Source organism: Pseudophryne corroboree, chromosome 4 (genome assembly GCF_028390025.1).
Source record: "Pseudophryne corroboree isolate aPseCor3 chromosome 4, aPseCor3.hap2, whole genome shotgun sequence".
NCBI classification, from domain to species: domain Eukaryota; kingdom Metazoa; phylum Chordata; class Amphibia; order Anura; family Myobatrachidae; genus Pseudophryne; species Pseudophryne corroboree.
Window position 1 is genome coordinate 196,347,860 of NC_086447.1, and position 21,201 is coordinate 196,369,060.

The 21,201-nt window shown below is 46.4% G+C and overlaps 1 protein-coding gene across 3 annotated transcripts in view; it reads right to left on the reverse strand.

The window, feature by feature from the left end:
- Positions 1 to 1,157: 1,157 nt before the first annotated feature.
- Positions 1,158 to 21,201, reverse strand: part of FAM168B (family with sequence similarity 168 member B) — a 194,678-nt gene continuing 174,634 nt past the window's right edge. For all 3 annotated transcript variants that reach the window (XM_063915715.1, XM_063915716.1, XM_063915717.1), the window contains one exon: positions 1,158 to 4,342. The gene's annotated coding sequence lies outside the window, so the exon portion shown is untranslated. The remainder of the gene's footprint in view (positions 4,343 to 21,201) is intronic.

The following is a 21,201-nucleotide window of genomic DNA, read 5'->3' on the forward strand; positions in this document are numbered from 1 at the left end:
CCCTGAGCATGAAAACCCCTGGCATCATGCATTTCCCACCCTAGGCTTATACTCGAGTCAATAATTTTTCCCAGTTTTTTTGTGGTAAAATTAGGTGCCTCGGCTTATATTCGGGTCGACTTATACTTGAGTATAGACGGTAGGTTATAATACAGTATACACTTTACCCCCCTTTCTTTATCTGATACTAAAAACAGAAGTTGAGGAGGATCAGTGTTTCTTCCCCTGCTTTTTGCTGGAAGAAAATGGCGCTGAGCAGTGGGCTGTCTGTCTGAGGAAGAAGCCCCGCCCACTGCAATGGCACGTTTTTCCTCAGCTATTGAACTAGATATTTATACTGGCGGGGGTGTAGGACTGTACCACGGCATCATATGCTACCTTTTGCCAGTTTAAGAGTAGGTTTCATGCTGCCCAGGCGCCGCCCCGCCCCCCCCTGCTGTGCCTGTTATGGATAGCATGCTCACGTAGCATTCCCGCCCGCTGCACGGTACCTGGAGCCGACACGATGACAGGAGGTCCCTCTTGCAGATCTCCGGTAATATTACTCCAGTCTTCTGACTCCTGGCTCTGTTAGGGGGGTGATGGCGTGCTGTGGGAGTGAGCGCATAGCCGCAGCTAGTGTTCAGTACCCTTCAGGAGCTAATGGTGTCCTGTCAGCAAGAAGCAGAGCCATGAAACTATTCAGGAATTTGTTTCCTACTTCTTCCCCCTAAGTCCCACGAAGCAGGGAGACTGTTGCCAGCAGTCTCCCTGAAAATAAAAAACCTAACGTAAGTCTTTTAGTGAAACTCAGTAGAGCTCCACTAGAGTGCGACCAGTCTGCCTGGGCACATTTTCTAAACTGAGGTCTGGAGGAGGGGCATAGGGGGAGGAGACAGTTCACACTCTGAAAAAGTCTTAAAGTGCCCATGGCTCCTGCGGAACAGTCTATACCCCATGGTACTGAAGTTGACCCCGGCAACCTCTAGGACATATGAGAAAAAAATATTGAAAATACACTTCAACATTAGATGCGAGTGCACTTCCAGGGCATTTGGAGATTACAGCTTACCCTACGTCAGTGACAAGAGGGGGGCAAAGACAGATATTTGTCATCAATGTTAAACGAACTGCAATTTCTGTCAGCTCAAAGGATGAAGAAACAAAGTTAACTCAAGTAAGCAACACAAAAGTCAATCTTTATTGAAAACAGTATTAATACATAACAATTCTTGTTACAATAAACGTGCTTTTAAATAAGTGATATCTGAGCTGGTCTAATCACATTATACAAAAAGTATACATAATTCAACTGGCTCAGAATGGATTCGCCATCCATCCACAATTGGAGACATAGTTTAATTTAAGAATGGTATTTTGCTTACTTTTTGGAAGACAACATTAAATCTACATATAAAAGTATGAAAGCTGCATGTAAAATAAAAAACAAAAAAAAAATTCCTGTGTACTATATATTTCATGTCCAAACCCTTTGAGACAAGGTGGCTAGCTTGTTAACATTAACACCATATATAAACATATGACAGACTAGTTTTTCTTATTCATTTTTAGATACAACTAAACACTTCTCAAATCAAGTTTCTGAAATGTTTTCTTAAATATATATTTGGAATTTGTGTGTATTCTGGTTATTTCCTTGCAAATGTAACCAAACATGTTGGACAGAAGTTTTGCTGGCCTTAATAGATTAGCAAAAAAAATGGTGTTTCACTCAAATTCAGCATCGGCAAACACAGAAAAAAATATATACAACTGGTTTAACAAAAAGGAGTTGGGGCTTCATAAATTTGTGTTACTCTCACACACATACGAGAAATTACTTCATAACGTACCCATTATCACCATATTGCTTATATTTTTAGACTGTTGTACTTGACCGTGTATTAATAAAATGTATTTCCAGGATACTATTGCGGACTCTTAATCTTAAAGACAAAAAATATTCACGTTTACAGAGAAAATAAAATACTGACCAGTGAAATATGATATTTGCCAATGAGGAACTGTCCTGCAAGTGGCAGAATATTTAGAAGAATAAATTTTTAATGGCTGAAATTTAAAATGTTTATGTTAGTGTTTTTGATCAGCTAAAGGGTCGCAAAAAAGTATTTTCCCCTTCCACAGTTTTATTTGGTGGCCATTCTTATTTTATCAAGGACCATAATAAAGTAGTGAGTGGGTAAACATAGGGCATAGAGAAGCATTGCCCCTCCACCTAAGCAACTGGGTTCCATTTAAAAAGTAATGAATGAAGCTAAAACAAGTAACTTTAAAAAGGGCAGTTCACACAATTCAAAGAAATGCACTGAGATCATAAATGCATCTTGGATTATTTTTCCTTCTATGCTCTATCCAGTATTGCCATGCATTACTCTGCAACTCAGCATAAAAAGAGTACTTGAGATAATTACCCTTTTCTAACTTACTCCTTTTGTATTCAACTACCTCAATGGAAAGCTGTGCAAATAGGCTGAACATGTATTTATGCACCCCGTAGGTACAGGCTATTACATATATTCCAACACTCCACTTCCTGCCAGTCTCTTTCCCAGACACCCAGTCACGGTGTTGGCTGAGTTCGGACAGTTCTAATGAAGCAAAACACTGAAATCAAGATTGCTTAAGACCGTATACGGTTAAATGTGTACCAAACACTGTAGGTCAGGCGATGGCACTCCTATGAAAGATCATTTAAATGGCATCACCACATTGAGAGATAAAGCGAAGGTTCAACACTAGTACTAGAAAATACCCAAGAAGGTGGAAGTAGAGAATGTAGCTAAAGACCAATTGTACAGGAAAAATTCCTTATAAATTATATCATTAAAGCTGAATGCGTATAATTCTGTATTCTTAATAACACCCTTTCAGGGATTTATAAAAACACAATTTGCAGAATTTCATATAATCACTGTAAAAGTACCGATGTCCGCTCATCAGTATTCAGTCTTCTATGGACAATACGGAAATACACCACGGGACTAGTCACTTCAGGGGGCCAAAATTGTATTAGAATCATCATACAAAAAAAGTTCATATTCATTAAGAACTTCTGGATAATGGCAGAGAAAAAACAAAAACAAAAAACTGGTGGATAACCTGGACGGGGTGTGTTGGCCAAATACTCATCCAGAATGTTACATTAAAAGATCTTAAAAGAAAATCACTGATTTATTGCAGGTTCCGTTGCCTGGACAGGTTGCTATATGTATTATTTAAACAAAAATATTTTAATGAAATCATAATGTATGCACATTAGAATTGGGAATGTTCATCATGTTTGTTTATTATGTGGAATGCCAAAACTCAAACTTCTGCACAAAGTGATCAAAAAGCTAGATATAAAAAAAACAAACAAAAACCTAACAAATAATGACTGGCAGTCATTGCATCGTATGAAATGATAAGAACTGTAATCTCATTTCCATTCACATTTTGTGATGCATAGAACTCTCTGTCTCCAATTTCACACAAATATATGAGAATAATAGGAGCAGGTCATTCTCATTTCTGTGGAATGTGTCATTCTTTCTAACCTGCAGGTAGTGCTGAGCCAATGCTTTTACATGTAAGCAGCCACTTCATGCACGGCAGTAGCTGCCTCAAGGAATGAGATACAATTATAGTGTTACACACTGTGCCTACACACTAAGAAATCTTACTTCGTCTCACGGCTGGTCACATCACCTGAAATCAGCTTTTCCTACTTAACACAACGTAAAAAACAACAACTCGAGGAATGCCACAAAAAAAAAAAAAAAACAACAACATAACATTCCTAGTGAGAAGTTGGGTATATTCTGAATTAACACTATTTGTTTAAGATGTAGTAAATAACGTTTCGCTATTTTAACATGGCACCATTTAACTAGCAACAATCTTCAAACAATTTTAGAGCAACTCAGTACACACTGTGGTTATTAGTCTTGCCTCAATCTCGTCAGGCCTAAGAAATGGTAAAAAGGCCTTAAAATCTCTTCCTATGCCTTTTGAGTTTGCATATGATTTTTGTTTTGCATATGTCACTGCAATAAAATGAGCAAGCTTAATTGTGTTTAAACATGCATTCAACTAGATATGGATCAAAACTTTATACTCCCTTTTTGTCAATAGAATTAGCTAAAAAAAACTGCAAGACTGTCCACAAAACAGGATTTTCATAATAAGACAACCACTAGAGTTCCAAGATGTTAAAATATGCAATAATGGAAATCTTCAGATCCTGAATTAGTGTTAGGCAAAGTGTTGAGAGAATTCAGAAGGAAGAAACTTCTCGCTGGAGGCATAAAGACTTCAGCACCATCTAATAAGCCTCTTACTTGCATATCTTCCATCTTTCAACCTGCAAAACAAAACAAGTTTCAAACATTTCCAGAAAATAGGATTTTAATTACCTACCGGTAAAACCTTTGCTCGTAGTCCATAAGGGATATTAGGGAATCTTAGTACGATGGGTATAGACGGGATCCAAAGGAGCCGGTGCACTTTAAATTTCATCAACTGGGTGTGCTGGCTCCTCCCCTCTATGCCCCCTCCCACAGGCAGTTATAGGTAAAAACGTGCCTGAAGGAGTAAGGACATACTGTATATGAGAGAAGGAAATATGATAACAGAGTGGTGAGATTTACATACCAGCACACCACTAACATAACAACCAGCAAGGCTGGTAACAAACAGCAGCAACAGCTGCACAGGTAGCTATAGAACAAGAACCTGCAGAAAAGCCCACGCACTGAGGCGGGTGCCCAATATCCCTTATGGACTACGAGAAAAGGATTTACTGGTAGGTAATTAAAATCCTATTTTCTCCAGCATCCATAAGAGATATTGGGGAATCTTAGTATAATGGGGATGCCCCAAACCTTCCAGAACGGGCGGGAACGTGCGGAGACTGCTGCAGCACCGGCTGCCAAAACTGGGTAACCTCTTTGGCCAGGGTATCAAACTTGTGGAACTTCACAAAAAAGTGTTCTTCCCTGACCAGGTAGCAGCTCGGCACAGTTGCAAGGCCAAGACTCCACGGGCAGCCGCCCTGGAAGAACCCACTGATCTTGTAGAGTGGGCCTTCAGAGACCTAGGAACAGGTAAGGCTGCCGACGCATAGCCCTGTTTAATAGTAAGCCTAATCCAACGAGCAGTGGACTGCTTTGAAGCAGGACAACCCTTTTTCTGTGTATAATAGAGCACGAACAAAGAATCCTTTAAGATCCATGTCAAGAGAACAGCTCTGATCAGAAAGGCTCACACAGCATCCAATGCCTCCGGAGGAGCAGAAGCGCCAGAACTGGACGGAATCACAATAGGCTGATTCAAGTGAAACGCGGAGACAACCTTCGGCAGGCACTGCTGCCTAGTCTGGAGCTCCACTCTGTCCTCGTAAAAGACGAAGTATGGAATTTTACACAAGGCAGCCCCCAATTCCGAGACATGTCGAGCAGAAGCCAGGGCCAGTAACATCAGTCTTCCACGTGAGGTACTTCTCTTCTACCGTCATCAGAGGTTCAAACCAGGAGGACTGTAGAAATTCCAACACTACATTCAAGTCCCAGAGCGCCGAACGCGGCACAAAAGGAGGTTGTATGTGGAGTACCCCTTGCAAGAAGGTCTGAACTTCTGGCAACAGTGCCAACTTCTTCTGGAGGAAAATTGAGAGACCTGAAATCTGGACATTAATGGAACCCAGACGTAAGCCGTTATCCACACCAGTCTGCAGGAAATGTAAGAAACGTACCAAGTGGAACTCTGCAGGTGGATACGTGCATTCCTCATACCAGGAGACATATCTTCTCCAGATATGATTATAGTGTTTTGACGTCACAGGTTTCCTGGCCTGAACCGTGTTAGCAATAACCTTTTTGGAGATGCCCTTGTGAGCTAGGATGTTTCGCTCAACCTCCATGCCGTCAAACGAAGACCCTGTAAGTACGGGTAGACGAACGGTCCTTGTTGAAGATCTCTTCGTAGTGGTAGAGACCAAGGGTCTTCGATGGACATGTCCAGAAGATCAGCATACCACGCCCTCCGAGACCAATCCAGGGCAATTAGAATTGCCTGGACTCCCCGATTTCTGATTCGCTTGAGCACCCTTGGGAGCAACGGAATCGGAGGAAACCGGTAGACCAGACGGTAAGACCAAGGCAACGTCAGTGCATCCACTAACCTCGCCTGAGGGTCCCTGGTTCATGAGCAATACCAGGGAAGTTTCTTGTTGAGACGATAAGCCATCATGTCTATTTGCAGGCAGCCCCACCGGTTGATGACCTGCTGGAACACCTGCTGGTGGAGTCCACACTCCCCCGGGTGGAGATCGTGACGACTCAGTAAGTCTGCTTCCCAGTTGTCCACACCCGGAATGAAGATTGCCGACATTGCTCTTGCATTTCTTTCCGCCCAGAGGAGTATTTTTGACACCTCTCACATGCAGGCTCTGCTTTATGTCCCTCCTTGTTGATTGAAGTACACCACTGCTGTGGCGTTGTCAGACTGCACCTGGATTGCGTGAGCCTTCAGCAGAGGAGAGGCCTGAAGCAGAGCATTGTAGATCGCCCAAAGTTCCAGAAAGTTGATCGGAAAAAGGCTTTCGTGGGCTGACCGACTGCCCCGGAACTGCGCCACTTGGGTCACAGCTCCCCACCCTCAGACTCGCATCTGTCGTGAGGAGGGTCCAATCCTGAATTCCGAAACTCCAGCTATCCAGTAGATTGGAGGACTGCAGCCACCTCAGGAGGGAAATCCTGGCCTGAGGCGACAGCTGTATCATTCGATGCATCTGAAGATGTGAACTGGACCATTTGCTCAGGAGATCCAGCTGAAAAAGTTCTGGCATTGAACCTGCCATATTGCATCGCCTCGTAGGAGACGACGATCTTCCCCAACAATCTTATACAAAGATGGATGGACACTCGAGCAGGTCGGAGTACCAGGTGGACCATCTCCTTAAGAGTTCTCGCCTTGTCCTCTGGGCCACAGTATACATCAACATCCCCAGGAACAGAAGTCGCTGAGTCGGCACTAGGTGGGACTTCTGGAAGTTGAGAATCCACTAACGGCGTGACAGAAGTTGGATAGTGTGGTTGATATGGAGCAATAAAAGCTCCCTGGATCTTGCTTTGATCAGAAGGTCGTCCAGGTAAGGAACTATGTTGACTCCCTGGACCCGGAGCTGGAACAACATCTTTGCCATCACCCTTGTGAACACCCTCGGAGCTGTTGATAGGCCGAAGGGCAGTGCCTGGAATTGGAAGCGATTGTCCAGCAGGGCAAATCTCAGGTACGCCTGATGAGGCGGCCAAATCGGAATATGGAGGTAGGCATCCTTGATATCCAAGGAGACCATGAATTCCTGATCTTCCAGGCTCGCAATCACTGCTCGCAGGGATTCCATTTTGAACTTGAACACCTTCAGGTACAGATTCAAGGACTTGAGATTCAAAATGGGTCTTACCGAACCGTCCGGTTTCGGCACCACAAACAGGTTTGAGTAAAACCCTTTTCCACGTTGTGGTATTGGTACTTGAACAATCACGTGGGACTGGACCAACTTTAGGATGACCTGTTGCAATGTAACTTACATATCCTCCAAAGCTGGTAAGCTTGATTTGAAAAATCGTTGGGGAGTACTGTCAGCCCTGAGAAATGAGATCTGACCCAGGTATACTGTCAGGAAGCCTCCCAGACGCGGCTTGAAGTGACGCAGTCGAGCTCCCACCTCGAGATCCCCTCGGAGTGGGTGGGCACCGTCATGCTGATGCCTTAGCGGAAGCAGAACTGGTTGTCTGTTCCTGAATGCTGGTGCTTGCAGGCTTTCTAGACTTGCCTCTGGTGCCTCTAGTCGCATTGGAGGCACCTCTGGCGTTGGATCGAAATCTGTGAGACCAAAAGTACTGGACAGACAGCCCCCGGGTAGGAGCGTCTCGCCTGCGGGACCCCAGGTGGGAGAAACGTGGATTTCCCAGCTGTAACTTTGGAAATCCAGATATCCAATTCAACCCCAAAGAGCCTTTCCCCCGGAAAAGTGCAGGGATTCCACACTACGTTTGGATTCTGCGTCCGCAATCCACTGATGCAACCACAAGGCCCTGCGCGCCGACACTGCCATGGCAGAAGTCCTAGCATTAATGTTATCCGTCTCCTTGAGCAAAATCGCACAGGACACGTGTAGTGTCCTGAATGTGTTTTAGGACGGTCACCATAGTGACCAAGGGCATATCGCCCGAGAGGCCACCCTGAATTTGAGTGGCCCAGGAATGAATGGCATGGGTCATGCAGCAACCCGCAATGACCGGCCTCTGCGACACACCTGCTGCCATGTAAATAGATTTGAGTGTAGTCTCTATTTTCCTATCCCCAGGCTCCTTTATGGTAAAGGAGCCCGAGGCAGGCAGCACCGCCTTTTTGGACAGTCGAGAGACTGAGACATCAAGCCCTGGGGTTCCTCCCAAAATTTCCTACCTTCAGGAGCAAATGGGAAAGTGCGCAAATTTTTTTTGGACACCTGGAGTTTTCGTCTGGATTTTTCCAGGCCGGCTTGAATAGGTCATCTAACTCTGTAGAATCAGGGAAAGTGAAATTAGGCTTGTTTTGTATAAAGAAAAACGTCTGCTGTGACCCAGCGTCCTCTAGAGGGAGTTTTAACACATCCCGTATAGCCAGAATTAGGGGTTCAATACCCTGAGCAGAATCGGGATCCCCACTAACGGAATCCAAGTCCTCCCCATCCTACTGTATATCCTCATCTGTATTAGATAGTAGTGCAGGTAAACCACGTTTTTGTGGTCCTGCATGAGAGGAAGAGGGCTGTGCCACATCTGCCCTAGCAGCTAAATCTGCAACAGCTTGTTGTAGTAGCTGAGATTTCTGCACATTAGCAGTGACATCATAGTTTTAAGAGACCCTAGCCAGTGGGGCTCTGGACCCTCTCCCCCATAACCCTTCACTGATTTGTTAAGATTGGCTGCCTTGTTCACATGAAATAGAATCAGATGATAATGGAGATAATCTAGTGTGGCATACACTGCACAGCTTGTGTTGACCCATGTTTCACAGTAAGCACAACAACATACACCCAGACAGTTATATTGCAAACCTGCCATACTGTATGAGGGGAGACACACAGAGAAGGACACCAGCACACCCCTAGCTGTACAGCCCCAGTGAGGCTGTCAACTAACTATATCACAGTAAACACAAATTCTGTCCTGTAGAGGACCCAGATAGTGTACAATAGCGGCTCTCCCACTTTGCTACACCCTGTACCAGATATCCAGCGTGGCTGAGTACCCAGGAAGCGCCATGTATGCTGTGGATGGCTGCAGTAAGCAGAGGAAGGGTCCAAAATGCCTCGGGTCCCGCTCTGATGTAGCTCCGCCCCCTCCAATGGCGCCAGAGCTACAGTGGTATATTATACTGGCAAAGTCTCCTTATAGCTTAAAAACATCACAAGTAGTGCTGGTAAAAGCGGTTTTGTGCCAGTCTACACGAGGAATCTTAGCAGGACCCCCCCGGGAGGTTCCCGTACACCACGCCCGTGGTCAGCCGCACAGTGAACTGGGGGACCCCCCTAGCGGGGCCCCCGGTTTGTACTCACCACAGATGTCACCTTCAAGCAGCATTAGGGGTGTGCGGCATGCTACGGCTGTGACAGCCAAGGTGCAGTGCCCCGCTGTACCTGCAGCGGGGAAGTGGCTCTGCACCTCTGTAAGGCCAGTGACTGCCCCTCCCCCCCTTCCCCCAACTCCCACGGTGCAGGTATGCTGTTGCCCAAACAGCATACCAAAAAATAGGATTTCGTTACTTACCAGGTAAATCCTTTTCTTCGAATTTATAGGGGGCACTGGAGTACTCTTGGGATATGGACGGTGCGTTAGCTGGGAGAGACATTTAAATATTTAACCCTCCTTCCCCTCCATACTCCCAAGATGCCTCCGTGTTTTTGTGCTGAGACGAGCAGAAGAGAAAGAGAGGATGAACAATGGAGAGTTACAAACATTATAAAATAACGGTCAACTGGAAAGTTGACACCTAGCATAATAGTCAACTGGAAAGTTGACACCTAGCATAACGGTCAACTGGAAAGTTGACACCAAGCATGACGGTCAACTGGAAAGTTGACACCTAGCATGACGGTCAACTGGAAAGTTGACACATAACGAACAACTGGAAAGTTGACCCGACAACCGATAATCACCGTAAGCTATACTGAACCTACCACAAGACAGGTGAAACTGCTCTGGGTGGGCGTCCAATGCCCCCTATGTATTCAAAGAAAAGGATTTACCTAGTAAGTACCAAAATCCTAATTTTCCCTAACTTTCCCCCTTGGGCGGGAGAGCTGGTTGTCACCTGTAACAATAGACAGCCAAAGCTAGATGCTGATGCCGCAAGAGATTTAAACTTCTAAAAATGCACAAACGTGTCCAGTGACAACTATGTTTACCACCTGCTGTCCATTACATTCCCACAGAACGCATGGAATGTTGAAATAAATGCAAGCGGTTGTAAACTAGTATGAAATAAACCTAACGAATGGTCAGCTTAATTCATCCAGCCAACATCCGACTGGAACTGGCCAACCTACGTTGACGGCATTATAAAAGGCCAAACAATGTATTCTATGTACTGTTGATATCAGGCTACATAAATGCGAAGAGCACGAACCACATTCACAGTAGCTGGAGATCCTGAACCTTCTGAAAAAACAGGAACAACGATTGATAAATTTATGTGAAAAGAGGACACTCCCTCTGGTTGAAGAACAGAATTCTTCTGAAGTTCCGCATTGTAATCTTTAAATACCAGATACGGAGGTTTGCATTACAACGCACCTAATGTAAAACACACCTTGCCGAAGTCGAGTCTAGAAGAAAACTGGGTGTGTAATTGAGATTAACAGCCCCTTGTTGTAAGAGTTCAAAAAAAATAAGAATTTACTTACCGATAATTCTATTTCTCGTAGTCCGTAGTGGATGCTGGGAACTCCGTAAGGACCATGGGGAATAGCGGCTCCGCAGGAGACTGGGCACAAAAGTAAAAGCTTTAGGACTACCTGGTGTGCACTGGCTCCTCCCCCTATGACCCTCCTCCAAGCCTCAGTTAGGATACTGTGCCCGGACGAGCGTACACAATAAGGAAGGATTTTGAATCCCGGGTAAGACTCATACCAGCCACACCAATCACACCATATAACTTGTGATCTAAACCCAGTTAACAGTATGATAACATGAGGAGCCTCCAGAACAGATGGCTCACTACAACAAAAACCCGAATTTTTTGGCAACAATAACTATGTACAAGTATTGCAGACAATCCGCACTTGGGATGGGCGCCCAGCATCCACTACGGACTACGAGAAATAGAATTATCGGTAAGTAAATTCTTATTTTCTCTGACGTCCTAGTGGATGCTGGGAACTCCGTAAGGACCATGGGGATTATACCAAAGCTCCCAAACGGGCGGGAGAGTGCGGATGACTCTGCAGCACCGAATGAGAGAACTCCAGGTCCTCCTCAGCCAGGGTATCAAATTTGTAGAATTTTACAAACGTGTTTTCCCCTGACCAAGTAGCTGCTCGGCAAAGTTGTAAAGCCGAGACCCCTCGGGCAGCCGCCCAAGATGAGCCCACCTTCCTTGTGGAATGGGCATTGACAGATTTTGGCTGTGGCAGGCCTGCCACAGAATGTGCAAGCTGAATTGTACTACAAATCCAACGAGCAATAGTCTGCTTAGCAGCAGGAGCACCCAGCTTGTTGGGTGCATACAATATAAACAGCGAGTCAGATTTTCTGACTCCAGCCGTCCTGGAAACATATTTTCAGGGCCCTGACTACATCCAGTAACTTGGAATCCTCCAAGTCCCCCGTAGCCGCAGGCACCACAATAGGTTGGTTTAGGTGAAACGCTGAAACCACCTTAGGGAGAAATTGAGGGCGAGTCCTCAATTCCGCCCTATCCGAATGAAAAATCAGGTAAGGGCTTTTATAGGATAAAGCCGCCAATTCTGATACGCGCCTGGCTGAAGCCAGGGCCAACAGCATTACCACTTTCCATGTGAGATATTTTAAATCCACTGTGGCAAGTGGTTCGAACCAATGAGATTTTAGGAATCCCAAAACCACATTGAGATCCCAGGGTGCCACTGGAGGAACAAAGGGCGGCTGTATATGCAGTACCCCCTTTACAAAAGTCTGGACTTCAGGAACTGAAGCCAATTCTTTCTGGAAGAAAATCGACAAGGCCGAAATTTGAACCTTAATGGATCCTAATTTTAGGCCCATGGACAGTCCTGTTTGCAGGAAATGCAGGAAACGACCTAGTTGAAATTCCTCTGTCGGGGCCTTCCTGGCCTCGCACCACGCAACATATTTCCTCCAAATACGGTGATAATGTTGTGCAGTTACATCCTTCCTGGCTTTGATCAGGGTAGGAATGACTTCATCTGGAATGCCTTTTTCCTTCAGGATCCGACGTTCAACCGCCATGCCGTCAAACGCAGCCGCGGTAAGTCTTGGAACAGACAGGGTCCTTGCTGAAGCAGGTCCCTTCTTAGAGGTAGAGGCCACGGATCCTCCGTGAGCATCTCTTGAAGTTCCGGGTACCAAGTCCTTCTTGGCCAATCCGGAGCCACGAGTATAGTTCTTACTCCTCTCCGTCTTATAATCCTCAGTACCTTGGGTATGAGAGGCAGAGGAGGGAACACATAAACTGACTGGTACACCCATGGTGTTACCAGAGCGTCCACCGCTATTGCCTGAGGGTCCCTTGACCTGGCGCAATACCGGTCTAGTTTTTTGTTGAGGCGGGACGCCATCATGTCCACCTTTGGTTTTTCCCAACGGTTTACAATCAATTGGAAGACTTCTGGATGAAGTCCCCACTCTCCCGGGTGGAGATCGTGTCTGCTGAGAAAATCTGCTTCCCAGTTGTCCACTCCGGGAATGAACACTGCTGACAGTGCTATCACATGATTTTCCGCCCAGCGAAGAATCCTTGCAGCTTCTGCCATCGCTCTCCTGCTTCTTGTGCCGCCCTGTCTGTTTACGTGGGCGACTGCCGTGATGTTGTCCGACTGGATCAACACCGGCTGACCCTGAAGCAGAGGCCTTGCTTGACTTAGGGCATTGTAAATGGCCCTTAGTTCCAGGATATTTATGTGAAATGACGTTTCCATGCTTGACCACAAGCCCTGGAAATTTCTTCCCTGTGTGACTGCTCCCCAGCCTCTCAGGCTGGCATCCGTGGTCACCAGGACCCAGTCCTGAATGCCGAATCTGCGGCCCTCTAGAAGATGAGCACTCTGCAACCACCACAGGAGAGACACCCTTGTCCTCGGAGACAGGGTTATCCGCTGATGCATCTGAAGATGCGATCCGGACCATTTGTCCAGCAGATCCCACTGAAAAGTTCTTGCGTGGAATCTGCCGAATGGAATCGCTTCGTAAGAAGCCACCATTTTTCCCAGGACCCTTGTGCATTGATGCACTGACACTTGGCCTGGTTTTAGGAGGTTCCTGACCAGCTCGGATAACTCCCTGGCTTTCTCCTCCGGGAGAAACACCTTTTTCTGGACTGTGTCCAGAATCATCCCTAGGAACAACAGACGTGTCGTCGGAATCAGCTGCGATTTTGGAATATTTAGAATCCACCCGTGCTGTCGTAGCACTACTTGAGATAGTGCTACTCCGACCTCTAACTGTTCCCTGGACCTTGCCCTTATCAGGAGATCGTCCAAGTAAGGGATAATTAAGACGCCTTTTCATCGAAGAAGAATCATCATTTCGGCCATTACCTTGGTAAAGACCCGGGGTGCCGTGGACAATCCAAACGGCAGCGTCTGAAACTGATAATGACAGTTCTGTACCACAAACCTGAGGTACCCTTGGTGAGAAGGGCAAATTGGGACATGGAGGTAAGCATCCTTGATGTCCAGAAACACCATATAGTCCCCTTCTTCCAGGTTCGCTATCACTGCTCTGAGTGACTCCATCTTGAATTTGAACCTTTGTATGTAAGTGTTCAAGGATTTCAGATTTAGAATAGGTCTCACCGAGCCGTCCGGCTTCGGTACCACAAACAGCGTGGAATAATACCCCTTTCCCTGTTGTAGGAGGGGTACCTTGATTATCACCTGCTGGGAATACAGCTTGTGAATGGCTTCCAATACCGCCTCCCTGTCGGAGGGAGACGTTGGTAAAGCAGACTTCAGGAACCGGCGAGGGGGAGACGTCTCGAATTCCAATTTGTACCCCTGAGATACTACCTGCAGGATCCAGGGGTCCACTTGCGAGTGAGCCCACTGCGCGCTGAAAATCTTGAGACGGCCCCCCACCGTGCCTGAGTCCGCTTGTAAGGCCCCAGCGTCATGCTGAGGACTTGGCAGAAGCGGGGGAGGGCTTCTGTTCCTGGGAAGAGGCTGCCTGATGCAGTCTTTTTCCCCTTCCTCTGCCCCGGGGCAGAAATGAGTGGCCTTTTGCCCGCTTGCCCTTATGGGGACGAAAGGACTGAGCCTGAAAAGACGGTGTCTTTTTCTGCTGAGAGGTGACCTGGGGTAAAAGGGTGGATTTCCCAGCCGTTGCCGTGGCCACCAGGTCCGATAGACCAACCCCAAATAACTCCTCCCCTTTTTACGGCAATACTTCCATATGCCGTTTGGAATCCGCATCACCTGACCACTGTCGCGTCCATAACCCTCTTCTGGCAGAAATGGACAGCGCACTTACTCTTGATGCCAGAGTGCAAATATCCCTCTGTGCATCACGCATATGTAGAAATGCATCCTTTAAATGCTCTATAGTTAATAATATACTGTCCCTATCCAGGGTATCAATATTTTCAGTCAGGGAATCCGACCAAGCCACCCCAGCACTGCACATCCAGGCTGAGGCGATTGCTGGTCGCAGTATAACACCAGTATGTGTGTATATACTTTTTAGGATATTTTCCAGCTTCCTATCAGCTGGTTCCTTGAGGGCGGCCGTATCAGGAGACGGTAATGTCACTTGTTTTGATAAGCGTGTGAGCGCTTTATCTACCCTAGGGGGTGTTTCCCAACGCGCCCTAACCTCTGGCGGGAAAGGGTATAATGCCAATAATTTTTTAGAAATTATCAGTTTTTTATCGGGGGAAACCAACGCTTCATCACACACCTCATTTAATTCATCTGATTCAGGAAAAACTACGGGTAGTTTTTTCACACCCCACATAATACCCTTTTTTGTGGTACTTGTAGTATCAGAAATGTTCAAAACCTCCTTCATTGCCGTGATCATGTAACGTGTGGCCCTACTGGAAATCACGTTTGTTTCCTCACCGTCGACACTGGAGTCAGTGTCCGTGTCTGGGTCGACCATCTGAGGTAACGGGCGCTTTAGAGCCCCTGACGGTGTTTGAGACGCCTGGACCGGTACTAACTGATTTGCCGGCTGTCTCATGTCGTCAACAGTGTTTTGTAAAGTGCTGACGCTATCACGTAATTCCTTCCATAAGACCATCCAGTCAGGTGTCGACTCCCTAGGGGGTGACATCACTATTACAGGCAATTGCTCCGCCTCCACACCATTTTCCTCCTCATACATGTCGACACAAACGTACCGACACAGCACACACACAGGGAATGCTCTGATAGAGGACAGGACCCCACTAGCCCTTTGGGGAGACAGAGGGAGAGTTTGCCAGCACACACCAGAGCGCTATATATAATGTATAGGGACAACCTTATATAAGTGTTTCTCCCTAATATAGCTGCTGTATAGATTCTTATGCCAATTTAGTGCCCCCCCTCTCTTGTTTTACCCTGTTTCTGTAGTGCAGGACTGCAGGGGAGAGTCAGGGAGACGTCCTTCCAGCGGAGCTGTGAGGGAAAATGGCGCTTGTGTGCTGAGGAGATAGGCTCCGCCCCCTTCTCGGCGGCCTTTCTCCCGCTTTTTTTAGGAAAACTGGCAGGGGTTAAATGCATCCATATAGCCCAGGAGCTATATGTGATGTATTTTTCGCCATCTAAGGTGTTTTTATTGCGTCTCAGGGCGCCCCCCCCCAGCGCCCTGCACCCTCAGTGACCGGAGTGTGAAGTGTGCTGAGAGCAATGGCGCACAGCTGCGGTGCTGTGCGCTACCTTATTGAAGACAGTACGTCTTCTGCCGCCGATTTTCCGGACCTCTTCTGTTTTCTGGCTCTGTAAGGGAGCCGGCGGCGCGGCTCTGGGACCTATCCATGGCTGGGCCTGTGATCTGTCCCTCTGGAGCTAATGTCCAGTAGCCTAAGAAGCCCAATCCACTCTGCACGCAGGTGAGTTCGCTTCTTCTCCCCTTAGTCCCTCGATGCAGTGAGCCTGTTGCCAGCAGGACTCACTGAAAATAAAAAACCTAACTTAAACTTTTTCACTAAGCAGCTCAGGAGAGCCACCTAGTGTGCACCCTTCTCGTTCGGGCACAAAAATCTAACTGAGGCTTGGAGGAGGGTCATAGGGGGAGGAGCCAGTGCACACCAGGTAGTCCTAAAGCTTTTACTTTTGTGCCCAGTCTCCTGCGGAGCCGCTATTCCCCATGGTCCTTACGGAGTTCCCAGCATCCACTAGGACGTCAGAGAAATGAGGACTACAAACTAAAAATCGTTTGAAGTCGCATGGAGATGTAGGTGGTATAAACGGAGGTTAAACTGTAAGGACACCTTGCAGAAACGTATGCGCTGCTGGCAAAAGAGCCAAACGGTGCTGAAAGAAAATCGACAAAATAGAAACCTGCACTCTTAAGTGTCGTTAAACCTAGTCCTCCATTTAACCCCGTCTGTAAACATAGCGCCAGACGGAATTATTTGAAAGAAGATTTCGGAACGTTCAAACTTCACCCTAACCAACATAAGCACGCTCCATTCTGTGATAATGATCTGCTGTAACTGCCTTGTAACATGCTTGGTATCACAGACTGTGAAATGCACTCTAGTTTTAAGGGAGCGGTTTCAATAGCCACCCCTTGAAACGTCACCGTGCTAACTTGTGGTAACAAAACTGATATTTATTTTTTAGAAGGTATAGACGTAGTGGAACGGCCACGGATTGTCTGCGAGTAGATAGCGAGGATCCGAGAACCTCGCTCTCCGAGGCCAATGAAGCGCCACTAGGATTACAGTCGTGGCTTCCCTTACTTGATCCGCTTTATCAACAGAGTAAGCCGCGGGAATGGTGGAAACAGATACAAAGCTATATGGCGACGCTATTGTGAAAGCATACACTGCCCCCAGCCTTGCATTGAATCTGTACATGTGTGTGATGAATTTGACGAGATGCCAGTAGATTCACCTGTGGGAACCCCCACCTCTGGACTACGATTTGGAACACTTGTGTATGTAGAAACCATTCTATTTGGTGAAAATCCTGACGATTGAATGAGTCTGTATTCTAGTTGTCCACTTCTGGAATGAACACTTGTGATACTATCACCTGGTGATGCTAGACTCAACCTAGGAATCGAGAAACGTCTTGCATGGCCATGGGACTTAGAGTCCTTCTTTATTGTTGATGTATGTGACTGCAGTCGCATGGTTTCACCAAATATGAACAACGTAAGATTGTAAGAAATGAGCTGCCTGTGTAGAGCCTTGTAAACAGGCCGGAGTTCCAGCCATTGACCGTAATCTTTTCTGGTCTGGCCACAAACCTTGAAGCCGACCATGTTGGACTATAGCTTCCCAACAGTTGAGAATTGCACTAGTCGTAAGAATTATCCAATTCCAGACTCTGAATCTTTTCCCACAGTGAAATTTTGTATTTGGAGCCAGAGTATAGATATTATGGACCCTGGAGCCAATGGCACCCTCTGCGAGCAGATTAAGCTGTAAAGGACTCGATTGAAACATTCCGAACTGGAATGCCTGGAGATGGTACTATCCGAAAAGTCGAATGCACCAAGTGCATCGAAACGACCCGTGGTTAGAGTACTACCAGTACCAAAAGTCTACCGATGTCAAGGGGAAATTGTACTAAAACTAGGACATTGTATGGCCGTAAAGCATGTTGAAAAAAAAAAAACATGTGTTGATACAAAGTCTTGAGTAGATTGTCTTAGTACGGAACTATTAACCACGGAGATGAGCAATCACCACAGACATCACTTACCACCGACATCACTTTGTGTGAATACCGGAGGCCCTGATAAGAGACCAAGTGGCAGTGACTGAGTGATAATGGTTTTGTTTTACCACCAACCAGAAAATGCACCTGTGCAGTATCCAAATTGGAATGTGTAAGTACGCATTCTTGAGAGTCCGTGAAATCATGAATTCCTGTGGACGAGACACACAATCACTGACCGCAGTGATTACATCTTGAATCTGTAGAAAGTGACCTAGTGATTGAGCCCAGTTAGGTTCAATATCGGTATGACTGAGCTGTCCGGCCTAGGCATTACCCAAAGATTGATATACTGGTTTACGAGAGACTGAATAGCGGACTAACCTTATTGTCTGCTGACACAGGCAGACTTGTTCTGAAAAATAACCACCTTGGTGGGAAACTATTGAACTGCATTGTTTAGTCTTTGACCACGAAACAGCGGAACCACCGATCTTTGTCAGCTGGCTTTGTGTTTCTGACGACGACTAGTGTTTTGTTGAAAACCACATGCACTACCACCTCTACTGTATACGTTGTTCCTAGAGTACGGACTCGAAAGGACTGAGGTGAGAAAAATGTTAACGCTGTATCAGAGTCTTTCCTTGCGTGCAATTGTAGGAAAATAGACTTTCCTTCAGTAGCCAGAGAAACCTAATATGTCCTAAGAAGGACTAGTAACAAATCGCTAGCATAAGGCAACGACCCTATTTTTCGAATCAGCATCTGCCTCAAAGCGCCCTTAAGAAAACCGAAAACTTACTTGGCCAACATCTATAGATTTCGTAACCAAATACTCAGTTGATTCGCAAATGTGAACATATAGGGGTATATGCAATTCCGGGCGAATTGCGGCACTTTTTCGCCCGTTTTTAAATTCGACACAATTCGACCGTCGAATTCCGGCAGGTGGGTGCCGCAATTCGACATATTCAATAAAAAACGGATTTGACAGTCCCGCTGTCGAAAAACGGGCCAATTGACGGATTTTTATTCGATTTTTAATTTTTTTTAAAAAAAAAACGGTAACAAACCCGAAAAAAAATTGCGTGGGGTCCCCCCTAAGCATAACCAGCCTCGGGCTCTTTGAGCCGGTCCTGGTTGCCAAAATACGGGGGAAAAAATGACAGGGGATCCCCCGTATTTTAACAACCAGCACCGGGCTCTGCGCCTGGTCCAAAAAATACGGGGGACAAAATGAGTAGGGGTCCCCCGTATTATTTGTACCAGCACCGGGCTCCCCTAGCTGGCCAGATAATGCCACAGCCGGGGGACACTTTTATACCGCTCCCTGCGGCCGTGGCATTAAATACCCAACTAGTCACCTCTGGCCGGGGTACCCTGGAGGAGTGGGGACTCCTTCAATCAAGGGGTCCCCCCCCCCCAGCCATCCAAGGGCCAGGGGTGAAGCCATGTGTAAAAATGAAAGAATATTGGTTTTTGCAGAAGAACTACAAGTCTCAGCAAGCCTCCCCCGCAAGCTGGTACTTGGAGAACCACAAGTACCAGCATGCGGGGGGAAACTGGCCTGCTGGTACCTGTAGTTCTTCTGCAAAAAAAATACCCAAATAAAAACAGGACATTCACACCGTGAAAATACAACTTTATTTCACACATGCCGACACATACATACTTACCTATGTTGACACGCCGACTGCCACGTCTCCAATGTCGACGAAACCCGGGGTACCTGAAAATAAACTTAATACTCACCTAAATCCAGTGTCCTGTGATATTTGTAATCCACGTACTTGGCAAAAATAAGAATTTACTTACCGATAATTCTATTTCTCGGAGTCCGTAGTGGATGCTGGGGTTCCTGAAAGGACCATGGAGGATAGCGGCTCCGCAGGAGACAGGGCACAAAAGTAAAGCTTTTACAGGTCAGGTGGTGTGTACTGGCTCCTCCCCCTATGACCCTCCTCCAGACTCCAGTTAGGTACTGTGCCCGGACGAGCGTACACAATAAGGGAGGATTTTGAATCCCGGGTAAGACTCATACCAGCCACACCAATCACACCGTACAACTTGTGATCTAAACCCAGTTAACAGTATGATAACAGAGGAGCCTCTGAAAGATGGCTTCCTAAACAATAACCCGAATTAGTTAACAATAACTATGTACAAGTATTGCAGATAATCCGCACTTGGGATGGGCGCCCAGCATCCACTACGGACTCCGAGAAATAGAATTATCGGTAAGTAAATTCTTATTTTCTCTATCGTCCTAAGTGGATGCTGGGGTTCCTGAAAGGACCATGGGGATTATACCAAAGCTCCCAAACGGGCGGGAGAGTGCGGATGACTCTGCAGCACCGAATGAGAGAACTCCAGGTCCTCCTTTGCCAGGGTATCAAATTTGTAAAAATTTACAAACGTGTTCTCCCCTGACCACGTAGCTGCTCGGCAGAGTAGTAATGCCGAGACCCCTCGGGCAGCCGCCCAAGATGAGCCCACCTTCCTTGCGGAATGGGCCTTAACAGATTTAGGCTGTGGCAGGCCTGCCACAGAATGTACAAGTTGAATTTTGTTACAAATCCAACGAGCAATCGACTGCTTAGAAGCAGGTGCACCCAACTTGTTGGGTGCATACAGTATAAACAGCGAGTCAGATTTTCTGACTCCAGCCGTCCTTTAAATGTATATTTTTAAGGCTCTGACAACGTCCAACAACTTGGAGTCCTTCAAGTCGTCTGTAGCCGCAGGCACTACAATAGGCTGGTTCAGGTGAAACGCTGATACCACCTTAGGGAGAAAATGCGGACGCGTCCGCAGCTCTGCCCTATGTCGAATGGAAAATGAAATAAGGGCTTTTATAAAACAAAGCCGCCAGTTCAGATACTCTCCCGGCCGAAGCCAGGGCCAGTAACATAGTCACTTTCCATGTGAGATATTTCAAATCCACCTTCTTTAGTGGTTCAAACCAATTTGATTTGAGGAAATCTAAAACTACATTTAGATCCCACGGTGCCACCTTAGGCACCACAGGAGGCTGTATATGCAGTACTCCTTTGATAAAAATCTGGACCTCAGGGACTGAGGCCAATTCTTTTTGGAAGAATATTGATAGGGCCGAAATTTGAACCTTAATAGATCCCAATTTG